At 36.0% G+C, this 14,018-nt stretch overlaps 1 protein-coding gene and 1 non-coding gene across 2 annotated transcripts in view; both read right to left on the reverse strand.

Moving 5' to 3' along the window:
- ZNF804B (zinc finger protein 804B) overlaps positions 1-14,018 on the reverse strand; it is a 477,650-nt gene that overhangs the window by 264,016 nt on the left and 199,616 nt on the right. The gene's annotated exons all lie outside the window — the stretch shown is intronic.
- Positions 554-664, reverse strand: LOC112406334 (U6 spliceosomal RNA). The gene has a single exon (XR_003004537.1). It is a non-coding gene; the product is annotated as a U6 spliceosomal RNA (small nuclear RNA).

Raw genomic sequence — 14,018 nt, forward strand, 5'->3', positions numbered from 1 at the left:
GTTTTCCAGTGATTGTCTTGACTAGGGCTCTAGGCTGCATATATTCACGATGCTAGTTCATTAATTAGTGGGGTTTTTTAAAATTGAAGTAGGGTTGATTTACAATATTATGTTAGTTTCAGGTATATAACAAAGCTATTCAGTTATTTTTTTTTCAGATTCTTTTCCATTAGAGGTTATTATATGATATTTAATACAGTTCCCCATGCTACACAGTAAGTCGTTTTTGCTTAGCTATTTTATGTATAGTACTTTGTTAATCCCATACTCCTCATTTACCCCTCCCCTCCCTTTCCCCTTTGGTAACCACAAGTTTGTTTTCTATGTTTGTGTGTTTCTGTTTTGTATATAGATTCATTTGTATTATTTTTGAGATCCCACATATAAGTGATATCATATAATATTTGTCTTTGTCTGACTTACATCACTAAATATGATACTCTCTAGGTCTATCCGTGTTGCTGCAAGTGGCAATATTCCATTCTTTTCTATGGCTGAGTAATAGTCCATTGTATATGTATACCACGTCTTCTTAAGCCAATCATCTGTTGATAAAAATAGGGAACGCTTCACAAATTTGCATATCATCCTTGTACAGGGGCCACACTAGTCTTTTCTCTCTGTACTGTTCCAATTTTAGTATATGTGCTTTCAAAGCAAGCACTAATTAATATTTTGTTTTGTTTTTTTTAATTTTCAGGTGGCTCATATCAATGCTGCTTTGATTTCTCCCCACAAAAGAGCAAAGTTATAGGTTATCTATAGATATCACCAGGCAAATGGTCACTGGAAGCATCTGACTACAGCTACAGACATATTCTAAGAACATCAGAGGAGAGGACAAATTGCATGCTTTATCATTCTTGCATGGCTACTCCAAGCCTGAACATATGGTGGCCTTTGGGTGGAGCAACCAGAGCTATGGCTCAAACGATCCCCTGAGAGAAATCAAAGTTTAGGTTGGGAATGATTTTCACAGGTTTTCTGTGTCCCTGATGAAGAGGCACTAATGCAAAGAGGCCAAGATGGGTCCAATGGTTAGTCATCTTATTCATGGGCAATGTAGGTTGAGGTGTACTCACTCTTGATATGAACAAAGTAAAGTTTCCTTTAAAATTACCTATTGCAATGGTTGGCTACAATGAAGACACAGTCATACCTGGGAAACTTATAGTTGAATCAGAATCTCTGAGGGTCGGACCTGACCTAGGTATCAGTATTTTGTGAAAGTTCCCCAGGATGCTTTAAGGTACAATTAGAGTTGGAAATCACTGATTTAATGGAAGGTCTATTCATGCGTATATAGAGATAAAGCAACATTAATCCTTGTAGTGTGAATCAGTGTTAAAGTGTCTCTTCTCTCTCTTCCCTAAGTTCCTTTAGTTGTGTTCTTATATCAACTTTCCTTCTTCCTACAGAGATATTCTTCTTTGTGTCATTCCTATTTTCTGTGGTTGCAAAAATCACATATTTAAGAGGATTTAATCAATCAATCAATCAATCAATCTGTCTAAAGTTTCTATATCAAGATCCACAACAACTTGTTATTGCTATTTTTCAAGAATACTGGAAATGGTAATAAAATAATTCCCTATAATTGACATAATTCCTCTTAAATATTAGCTGTGGACTCTCTACTCCCCTTGTTTGATCTCTACGCCTTCTCGTATTATATAAAGTTTTGCAATAACTATTGTTATAATTAAGCATTTATGCTATACACACATCAGTGAATGCATAATGTTCACTGCCTATTTGACAATGGTATTTAAAATATATGCTCCCATGTCAAGTATCATTCGATGCAAAAGAGAGCAGCAAATCTCTCTTGTTGACAAACAATTCAGGCAATAACTCTGAACATCCAAATCTCCACATTTTCAAAAGAACAAATAAAGCTTTGATCTCTCTCTGGTGATATTTTATTTTCATTCCCCATCTCATTTGTTTGTCATTTGAATCCATACTCTCATGATATAGAGAGATTTTCTCTTTTTCTTTTTATGGGTGGTAAAAAGCTTTTAGTGTGTTCTTACTCTTTAGGCTACAGACAAGTTTTGTTTGATACACTAATAAGAAATGTGTTCTCATAATAAACCTGAAGTATGAAAAGGGAGACTGATTCCTTACAAAGCCAGGCTGTTGATGTTTATTATGTTCCTATCAGAAATATGTTAGGTTTTCAAGCAACACAAAGATATATGGACACAGTTGATTTCTTTCTTGTGCTTGGAGTCCAGTTGGGGAGATAAACCTTACACTTGAAAATTCTCCTTAGAACAATGTAATAATATAAATTCTATACAAATCAAGCTCCTGCATGTGCACTCTGAAATAGGTGAGGCCACATGGCTGCTGTCATAAGGATATGCTTGATTGATTACTGAAGGCGCTTGAGCTGAAGGATGCTTTGAAAGAGTTACAGACGTTTATTGTAAGGAAGAAAATGACATACAAGTGAAACAGTCAAACATTTGAGGGTCATGTAAATAACCAATCTTATGGAAAAGCATGGAAAAAAAAAACCCCAAGCTGTGCTACATAGAGCTATTTGATAGAGGATTTAGCATAACAGACTCCAAGAAAAGGAATGACTCAAATTGTTTCAAGTTAAGGAATTATCACCATTATTTTAAAAAATGATTTATTTGGAAATAAGGTACCACTAAAAAAAAGTTTAACTATTTAGTAAGTAGTTCATCTTTGTTTAGTTTTGAGCCCACTTTTCTTTTGTAGGATGAAATAGGACTGACATAGTGTCTCAAGGTCTAGAACTAGCTTTGCGGGTAGAAGAAAAGATAGATATCAAGCTCCAGAAGTAGACTGTGATGAGGGCAAATGCAGGTTGGTGTATAAGGTGAGTCAGAGATGAATGACACAGGAGATACATCAAGTAAAAGGGAAACAAAGAGTAGGGAGCAAACAAAGAAAAGTATTATAGGGTGTAAGATGTCAGCAACAGGGAATAAAGCAAGCTACAGAGCAGGGCAAGGTGGAAGAGGACTGGAATTTGTTTATGTACTGGGATCCTTGGAGTTTCTTTCTACTGGATGCATGGTTCTTAAGTATATTAGGTAGAGTGAAATGCTCATCATTTGTGTAGGCAGTAAGCATTAAGCACTTTGGGCAGGAATTTGGTTTTATTCCTTCGGATAAGAAGGTAAACACAGCAAAAGCAAGAAAATAGACTGGTATTATTTTCTAAAAACAGGTTATTTGTGCTGTGGGGCAGGAAGGAAATGCCACAATTACTAAAAATAAGGTGAATCACAAATCATTAGTTGTCATTAGCTCCTCATTTCTTTAAAGAGATTGGAGATATGAGAAGAAATAAATGAGGATGTTGGAAAATAGTTACTGTTGGAATCGGGACTAGGAAAAGGGAGAAGGAATTTAAACAATTTGGCAGTCTGTCTTGGCTCAATTGCTTTAATATTACATTAATGTATTTTATGACTATCAGAGTCTTTGTTTGCCAGAACTTGCATATGCCCTGTTAGCATTTTATAAATGGAGGACCCGTCCAAAGAAATAAATTATTGGAAAATATATTTCCAGTTACGTGGGGATATTTGAGGCACAGGATGCATTATGTTGAAAGAATACTTGAGTTTATTGGTTCCTGTTAGAAGAAAATGTATCTTCCATAATGGTTTTGTTTACATCTGAATTTACTTCTGCTTCCAACTCATTTGGCATGTATGCAATCAGTTTGTCAACAAGTAAGAATCAGTAAATCACCCATGGTGTGCACAGAATGTTTTTATAATGCCAAAGGGTCTGTGGTTCCCGTGCCTGTTACAATCTTCTAGTATTTCTGATCCTTTCCCTATATATAAGGCATGTTGATTCACATCTTCCCATTAAAACAGGACATAACATTTTTAGAGCATAAATTTTTGTGCTACTTACTTTTTCTGTAATGACAGTCCTACTAAGCCAAAGATGCAAGGTTAACTAACTCAGACACATGAACCGATCACAGAGGAGCTTCTGCTGTGTGTTGTGTACAGAAGGCCGTGCAAACAAGGGGGCGTCACTAGATTCCTCTCACCACCATTCACACGTCTACACTATGGCGCGCATCTCACAGAAGCTGCCCTCTCCTAGTCCATGGACCAGTGCCAAGTAGAGTTCATGGAAGACAGAGCATGATGAGAGTAGTGTATTAAATTTTTAAATAAATCATAATTCAAGAAGAGTCATGTACCACAATGTTCATTGCAGCACTATTTACAATAGCCAGGACATGGAAGCAACCTAAGTGTCCATCGACAGATGAATGGATAAAGAAGATGTGGCACATGTATACAATGGAATATTACTCAGCCATAAAAAGAAATGAAATTGAGTTATTTGTAGTGAGGTGTATGGACCTAGAGTCTGTCATACAGAGTGAAGTAAGTCAGAAAGAGAAAAACAAATACCATATGCTAACACATATATATGGAAATTAAAAAAAAATGGTTCTGAAGAACATAGGGGCAGGATAGGAATAAAGATGCAGACGTAGAGAATGGTCTTGAGGACATGGGGAGGCGGAAGGGTAAGCTGGGATGAAGTGTGAGTGGCATTGACGTGTATATCCTACCAAATATAAAATAGATAGCTAGTGGGAAGCAGCCGCATAGCACAAGGAGATCAGCTCAGTGCTCTGTGACCACCTAGAGGGGTGGGATAGGGATGGTGGGAGGGAGATGCAAGAGGGAGGAGATATGGGGATATATGTATATATACAGCTGATTCACTTTGTTATACAGCAGAAACTAACACAACATTGTAAAGCAATTATACTCCGATAAAGATGTTAAATAAATAAATTTATATTTTCAAAAATTGTTTTTTTTATTTTAGGTTACATTCTTTAAAAATAACCTTCAGAAAATGAGTGAGACTGTGTATTTTTTTTCGTTAAACAAACACAAATGTTTAGTGGTTTTGCACAGCAATATAAAAATCTGATTTTCAATATTTTTTGAAAAATGTTAGCCCATTCACCCATATACCTATAAACCACTACTACAGAATACAGAACTTTAAAAATAGAGATATTCTGACATCCCCCAAATGAAAAGTTAAACATTATAAAACTGTAACTCTTGGTGCTCATCTTGACAGTCAAGTTAAAACTATGAATGAAGGTAAAGGATTTCTCTTATAGATTTAAAAACCATTTCAACATTGGGTTAAGTTCAAGGAAGACCATTCACTGCATGCATACATGTTCATATATATAATGTATATATATTTAATATGTATATATATATATTTAATCCCTCTCCTCAAGAGAATCATCTTCTAATCAGAGAGATGAACATGCAATAGACAATTTCAATAAAGTGTTTTAAGTGATGTAATTAGAAGAATTAAAGAAAGGTTATAGGAATTTAGAGGAGAAAGATACTGTCTACTTATTATAGAAAACATCACACAGAGGTACATCAAATGGCTTGAGTCATTTAGCTCCAGAGAGCTAACTTGGAATGTAATAGTCAAGGATTTTTTCCATCGATACAACCTATCGCTTTGCATCATTACATTTGTTTGGACCATTCATGAAGTCAGAGAGAAGAAGGGCTTCTCAGAAGTCTGGCACAAATATAGAAGAAATTGCCAAAGGTAGAGTCCAGTTGTATAGAATGAATGTGTTATAATCAAATGTTAACTACAAAAAACAATGATACAACATAGCTAATGGTGTCCGAGTCTAACACCAGAACTGAATTGGCCTATCAGCAAAAAGCAATTAAAGTGTGACAATGCATTTAAAAGTACTGACGTTTGCAACATGAAGAATTACACTGCTTCATTAAGAAGAAATGATTGCCTTATTCAAAAAACAGGACAATATTTACTCTTATGTAAAACTCCTACAGATTTCAACTTGTACAAAGTTGAGCAGATAGTTCCCAAATAATTCATAAGAACAGATTTTCACAAATTGCTGTCCCAGAGTGGAGGCTGCACAGTAAAGTGGAAAAGTATGGGCTTGAAAGTCAGACAAACCTATCCTTGGATTTCACTTGCTGGTAGAGGAACTTCAGTAAGTTATTTCTCAGGTTTCTCATTTGAAAAAAAGCAGAGAATAATAGCCTGTTCGTAGGATTTTTATGAGAATCAAACAAGCTATTGTATGTGGAACCCAAAATGTTAAAACTGTAATTTTCCCTGAGGTGTCAAGATTTGTTAGATATGGCATACCAAAGGAAGAGGCACCACCAAATAATAAATGTGCAATCGAGGTGACAAAGAATCAGTTTCAGAAATCCCTCAGAAACCCCTTAGCCAGAGGGAGATCAAAATAAAGAGCGCCGGTCAATAGAAATACAAGCTGAGCCATATATGTAATTTGAAAGTTTCCAGTAGTCACACCAAAAATAGTAAACATAAAAATGGTGAAAATAATTTAACAATATATTTTATTTAACTCGTTAAATAATAGCATTTCAACATGTAATCAACATAAAAATAATACATGTGATATGTTGCATTTTTAAATACTAAATCTGAAATCAGGTGTGTATTCTATATTTAGAGCACATCTCAGTGCACAATTCAAGTGCTTGATAACACCACGTGACTATGGCTGTAGTATCAGACAGTGTAGGTATAAACACAGTGGTTCTCAAAGTGCGATTCCTGGACTAGAAACATCAGCATCATCTGGGAACTTGGCTAGAAGTGCAAATTCTCAGGACCATCCCAGATCTATTGAATAAGAAGCTCTGGAGGTGGGACCTAGCATTCTGTGTTTTAACAAGCTCTCCAGTTGATTAGGATATCCACTAAAGTTTGAGCACCACTAGTCTAAGAGAGCAGAGCACACTTCTCAAATATCGAGGTGGAAATGCATCACTTGGGTATACTGTTACATGTGGAATTTGATTCCGTAGGGGCCTGAGCTGTGTCACTTCTAACAATCTCCCAGTAATATGGATGCAGTTGGTTCAGGTGACACTTGAAGTGACAAAGGACTGAGCAGTGGTGCTCAACCCCCAGGGTTGAGAACCACAGATCTAGAATCTGAAGGAGGGTAGGGAGAGTTTTATAAGACAGATTATTGGAGAAAGAGCTGCAAGTCCCATCCCCCCTCAAGGCATGCTAGAGTGTTACTTCTTTCACCTAAAGCTTAGCAAGAGGGACTTTAAGAGGGCCACTTGAAGAGTTTGAGGTAGTTCTCCTAGAGTTTGGAGGACTCAGTGATCTGTCAAGTTCCCGCCCATGACACCTGGGTAGTAGGAATGATGGCAGTGAGTTACTCTGGCAGGGGAGCCAAAGTGGGTAGTGCTGTGTCTGGGAGTAAATTCCCTTTTAAGGTGGGTAAATGGATGCCTGTGTATTTCCTGTGGTCCAAACGTGAACGCTGCAGGAAAGAAACGCAACCTCAAAACTTTTTTAGTCCTGACCAAGAGGATGACGTGAAAGGTACAAGAGGATTTCACAGCCACAGCCTGAGTTTAATGGAGCAGAGAAAACTGTGGGCTGGTGGAGGATAGCCTGTAAACAAAGAGCCCCAGCCAGACAGAGAAAGACAAATATGTGATATTGCTTATATGTGGAATCTAAAAAAAATACGATACAAATGAACTAAAAAAATGGTCATGAAGAGCCTAGGGACAGGACGGGAATAAAGACGCAGACCTACTAGAGAATGGACTTGAGGACACGGGGAGGGGGAAGGGTAAGCTGGGACAAAGTGAGAGAGTGGCATGGACATATATACACTACCAAACGTAAAATAGATAGCTAGTGGGAAGCAGCCGCATGGCACAGGGAGATCAGCTTGGTGCTTTGTGACCACCTAGAGGGGTGGGGTAGGGAGGGTGGGAGGGAGGGGGAAGCAAGAGGGAGGAGATATGGGGATATATGTATATGTATAACTGATTCACTTTGTTATAAAGCAGAAACTAACACACCATTGTAAAGCAATTATACTCCAATAAAGATGTTAAAAAAAAAGATACAAATGAACTTATTTATTACACAACAAAGATAGATCCACAGACATAGAAAATAAACTTATGGTTTCCAAAGAGGAAAGTGGATGAAGGGATAAATTAGGAGTTTGGGATTGACACATATACACTACTTTATATAGAATAGATACCACCAAGGACCTACTGTATAGCACAGGGAACTCTACTCAGTAACAAAAACAAACAAAAACGGGCACCAGTGCCAGTTTGGGAGCTGCAGCTGGAAGGGCACTTCACAGGAGGCTCTTACAATTCTATGGTAGCACACATGAGGGAAAGAATCAGCTTGAGTATGTTAAATATTATAAAATACTTTATATATATATGATACATATTTCCATATGTAGAAAACATGTATTATTATTTACTTGTGATTAGTATTTTTAATATTTTTACACACCCAGAGAGGTCAACTAAGAAACAGCCCTGAACCCCTGCATTCCAAACTGGAAGGGTCTGTAAGGACTCTTAGCAGGTAGGGAAGAGCTCAAGGAGAGCCAAGGACCAGGCACCCACTCCCACTGCAGGAAGCCCCATGTCAGGAGGGGAGACACTCTGATATTAATCATTTGCCTTTGGATTATGGTCAGAAATTAGATACTCATACTTCAGAAGTGTACTATGATTGTGACCTAAAGTAAATCCAGGGCTTTATAATTTCTAAGAAAGTTCAGAAAAGTCATGAATTTGGCACTGTTTTCTTACAGGAACAGGAGAACAAAAGGATAGTTTGTGGGGAACAAAAGGATAGTTGTGTCAATGTCATAATGGCATCTTATGAGTCCTGTTTAATACAAAGACTAAGCATTGCACAAAGTCTTATATGCACTATCTGTACTTCTTTTCTTCAGATAAGCAAAGGCTAGATGAAAAGGGAAACCACTGATCATTTAGTCAATTACAAACCAAAGCTGGATCCTAGAAGTAACACTGAATTTTATCATGGCATCATGAATAGTCAATAAAATACACATTTTCTCCCAAGATCAAGAGAGTAGGTCACAATAGCATGAACGTCTGCCAAAATTATTAACTTTGAAGTCTCCCGTTGACAGCATCTCTGCATTTATTTTGTATCTTTGAGTCAATAACATTTTTCTTACAAAAGAAAAAAAAAATCCATTTTAAAGTGCTCTAGAAGGGAACATTGCCTGTTAGGAAATTAAAAAGCACAATTAAATAGGTTTGTAGGTTTTACTGATGCATGCTGGGTTTCGATGGAAACATATCAACCTGCAGGTTTAAAAAAAGATATACTAAATATACCATAATTGACCTGTTTTCTCTGAACATATTTCTTGTGGCTTTTGATTCCTATTATTTCAAATCAAAATATTTCCTATTACTTCAGAACTTATGAGCTCTGAAGTGAGCTGACCCGGCGTTATCTATCAGGCACTAAACTGTGTTCACAAGGATACAGGGTCCCTCCCTAAAGATAAACTTACATTGCTTAAAGGACATGATGGATTACAATATATACAGAAAACCCCTCTGCATTATTTCAATGAATGCTTGAAAGTGACATATGTGAGAAGCAACTATTGTGGCAGTAAAGAGTGGCTGAATTTTCTTCAGGAGAAAAGCATTAAAATACAAAAGTTAAAAAAAAAAAAATACCAATAGTTACTTCCATAGTCAATCAATAATTTCATTAATCTCTGGGGGATATCTATATGCCAGGCATTGGCTTTGGAATATATGAGAATTTACCTCTTAAAAATTATGAGGTAAGTATAGTAACACAGTTTAATATCCCATAATAAGGCCTGGTTAGCCTAGAAGTCTGTAGAAATTCAATCTGCAGGTCTAATTATCACTCATAATACTATATTGACTCAAATATGTCACCTTTCACCAACACATCTTCCCCTTTCGATTTAGAGTCAGGTATACTACTAGGAAGGAGAATTACAGAAGGCTTAGAGTTCTGATTTTTTTTTTTATCAGCCTCAGCAGTCTCCAAATATTGTTGACATTATCAGTTCTAACAAAATATTTGTTGAAGTGACAATGAGTTCCAAAGATGATTAAATGTTGATCTAAAAGTATCCTCTTGGATAAGAACCCTCTTCTATTCTTCAAAAGAATGTTATATTTTCTGGTTAAATGTGTCTTTACGAAAAAATGATAATGAGTAGGGGATATTCTTTCAATCATACTCTATTAAGCGCGGATGCTACGTCAGGCAGGAAGTATGTTGGAGCCTGGGGGGAAACATGAGTGAAACACAATTTCCTGACCTCTGAAAGCTGACTGACAATTCGGAAAAGAATCTGACAAGTAAATACATAATTCCCACAAAAAAATGTGAGGGATTGCAACCAAGAGTTGAATAATGGGCTATTTTAACACAGAGATTGGAACAATTAACACTGCCTGGAGAAATTGGAAACGATGTCATACAGAGTGAGGTAAGTCAGAAAGAGGAAAACAAATACCATATGCTAACACATATATATGGAATCTAAAAAAATAAATTGTTCTGAAGAATGTAGGGGCAGGACAGAAATAAAGACAAAGACATAGAGAGCACTGATATATATACACTACCAAACGTAAAATAGATAGCTAGTGGGAAGCAGCTGCATAGCACAGGGAGATCAGCTCTGGTGCTTGTGACCACCTAGAGGGGTGGGATAGGGAGGGTGGGAGGGAGACGCAAGAGGGAGGGGATATGCGGAAATATGTATAGTAGAGCTGATTCACTTTGTTGTACAACAGAAACTAGCACACCATTGTAAAGCAATTATACTCCAAAAAAGATGTTAAACACACACACACACACACAAAAAAGGTTTCAGGTGCAAAGTACTGGCTGTGAAAATTTATTGGTTGCTTCAGCTATACAAACATAATGAGTTTGACTCACAGGCACCAGAATTTAATGTTAGAAGTAAACAGTTTGTCCTCCTTTCTTCCTCCCTCTTGTTTTTTCCTAGATTTGATTAGGGATAAAAGAAAAATTGTCATTCTAATGACAGTAATTGTTGCCTAATGGCAAGCATGCTGTCAAATTAGCCTAAGTGTCCATTTAAAAGCAAACTTTTATGTGGTTTGTTAAACTTTTAAGGCTATTAGTTGAGACATGGAATTGATTTATTTTACCCATTGCATTAACCTCATCTTGCATACTCATCAGTTTCTTATACAGGGCAAAGTAAATGTACCTTGATGTTTTATAAAATTGAATTTAACATCAAGCCACTCACTTTTAAATGTTACACATTGCTATAATAATGAGAGGGTGACTAAGAGTCAGAATCTTCATTACTGGTAACTAAATGAAGCTTCAGTAACGGAGTCCTCATGGAAAATGAATTTCATGTCACTGTGAACCAAATGTAATCAGTAGCAAATAGTTTTTATTTTGATGGGGTTATGGGTTCTTTGATCCATAAAAGCAAGAGATAGACCCTTTTTAACATAACTGAAGGAAGTTAGGGAAAGATCAGCTACTTTAACAAAAACCCAATTTCTACTTGACAGTGAAAAAGGAAATACTTGATCTGATAAAAACTTGATCTGTTATCTGATCTACATAAACACTCTGTAGGTAAGACAATAGAATTGCAAAGTTCTAAAATGTATATTTAATAACAAATATATATGTGAAAAAGGTATATGTCCAAGAAAACTGTGTATATTTAGAAATCAAACCTAGCACACGTCATATGGATTAAGGGTGTAAACAGGATATAGTCAACTACCCAAGGTAGCACAGTACTTCTGGTTACCATTCCTGATTAGGAAACAGTTGAGACTTTATCAGTAATTAAATGCTATGGAGTAATTACTGTTGTAACTAAATGTTATGGAACAACATTTCCTGTTTGAAGAATGTCCTTCTATTTTTAGAGCAATTTATACATCTTTCTTTTCTATAAATTCATTCATTTGTTCATTCATAACCTCGCCCATCCTAGGCACCCCATTCACTGTAGGCACCATGCTCCAGACACTGTGTTATCCTGATACTTAGAATATCTGTCGAAACTAAACAATCTTGCAGGTAAGGGAAAACATGAAGCAGCAAAATAGCAAAGTGCATAAAACTGTGAAAGTGGAGAGAAATAGCCAGATAATAGGAGAGCAAAGAACTGAGAACACTGGAGAGCATTCACATTTACAGAAAAGAAAAAAGGATACAAATTAGTGACAGGAGCAAAGAAGATTCACTTAAAGAAGGAAATGAGGAGTCAGGATTTTTCTGCATCATGGAAGGTACAATTTATGCACTGATTTTTGACCACTGAGAGCCTCCTTGCTGTTTTAACAAAACATTGCTTAAAAAAGCATAATGATATTAGTAAATTTCAACATAATGTAAGGTCCCCAGCAATTTAATTATTGCCTTACTAAATATCACTAGCATGATAAGTATCTAACATCATTTATTGATAATTATTACTGGTAAAAAAATTAAGGTTGACAATTTTTATTATTAAATTTCCAGTATACCTAGAAAGGACTTACCCAATGAATTTATTTTAGAAATGATTGAATAATAAATTCATGTTATTATTTTAAAATGCTTTTATTAACTCCAGTGAAGTCAGTATTAGACAATATTGCGCCTCACTCTTACACCTCAGGGTGAGGGTGTTTGTAGAATATTTTAAAATTTCTGTTGTTAACGTTTCTCTCTATAATCCTCTATATACGCGGTTTTCTTGGTTTATCAATTCTAGTCATTATTTATGACTCCCCACCCTGAAAGATAAGAACATGTCCATTTATATCACTCATCAACTGCTCTCTCCTGCCTCCTCAAAAATTTTTATTATTCTTTTATTAGTAACACTATTGGTTACCTTTGAAATTTAAACTGTATTCTTAAATCTCTGCCTCTTATAATCATCAACCTTAGACATTTATACATAATGATGCCTTTCCCTTACCTGCTTCTCCTCAATTCTCCCCTCCAAATCTATTAGCTATACCTTTCCTTTTACACTACTGAAGCTGAAAATTTTACATGTTATTCTGTAAACTATATGTAAGTAAAACGAAAGACGTTCCAAGTTAACCATTTAGAAGGTTGGTAAGTGTCTCCTAGCTCAGCTTTGGAGGACACCGTGGACTGAGGCTGACTTACACCTAAAAAATCCATAATGCTGGATTCTGTGGGTGGCAGGCTTCTCTGATATGCAACAAACAGCAGTTTAATCACCAAAGCTGTGCTGAGGTAAGGGGAGATTTTAACTCTGACAGAAGCTCATTTAGAGATATTTACAGTATTATACCGGTCTGGAAATACTAATAACTGAACTGAGAATACTCTGTATGTGTGGGTGACCAGATGACTACTGTTATTCGAAAATGACTCTGAAAGTCATGGAGACCAACTACCAAAAATTCACACACAGTTAGGAAAAGATAGTCCCTTGGCATGAGTTTAGAAGGACAGAAAGGGAAATAAATAAACCCATCTTGTCTCATTTATTCTACCTACGGGTTACAATAATAACATATTTTAGGGGGTAATTTTCTAATACAGAAATGCTGAGGTTTCATTCTTGTATATAAATATTAACTAGAGAAAGCAAGTGAGAATTTCCAGGGCGAGTCCTTTTAAAAATACAGATGATGCTTAGCTTTATCTCAAACCCTCCAAATTAATTTCAAAAGGTGAGGTCTGGGCATCTTGGTCTTTCAGCCAGTTCCCCTTGTGGTTCTGATGTACAGTTCTGATTGTTTATATGTTTATAGTAGTTATAGACGAATGTTAGAATTATCTTAGTTAATCATTATGCCTGTTCTCTCCCCCTTCCCCCCAAAAACCTGGAAGTTTTATGGCACATACATAAAATTATAAAAACATATATCCAATAAAATTACACATAGCACTATTTATATTATAAATAAGTATGTATATGTAAAATATGTACGTATACATATAATACTAGCTATTGTTATATATGATATTAACAAGAAATCTCTAAAGGACATGGTGGAGAGATTTGGATTACTGAAAAGTTGTCATCAGGGTTTAATCTATGCAAAATAATTTATGAAAGACTTTCTTCCTTGTAATAGATT

This window comes from Neophocaena asiaeorientalis, unplaced genomic scaffold, assembly GCF_003031525.2.
Source record: "Neophocaena asiaeorientalis asiaeorientalis breed wild unplaced genomic scaffold, Neophocaena_asiaeorientalis_V1.1 scaffold36, whole genome shotgun sequence".
NCBI lineage: Eukaryota > Metazoa > Chordata > Mammalia > Artiodactyla > Phocoenidae > Neophocaena > Neophocaena asiaeorientalis.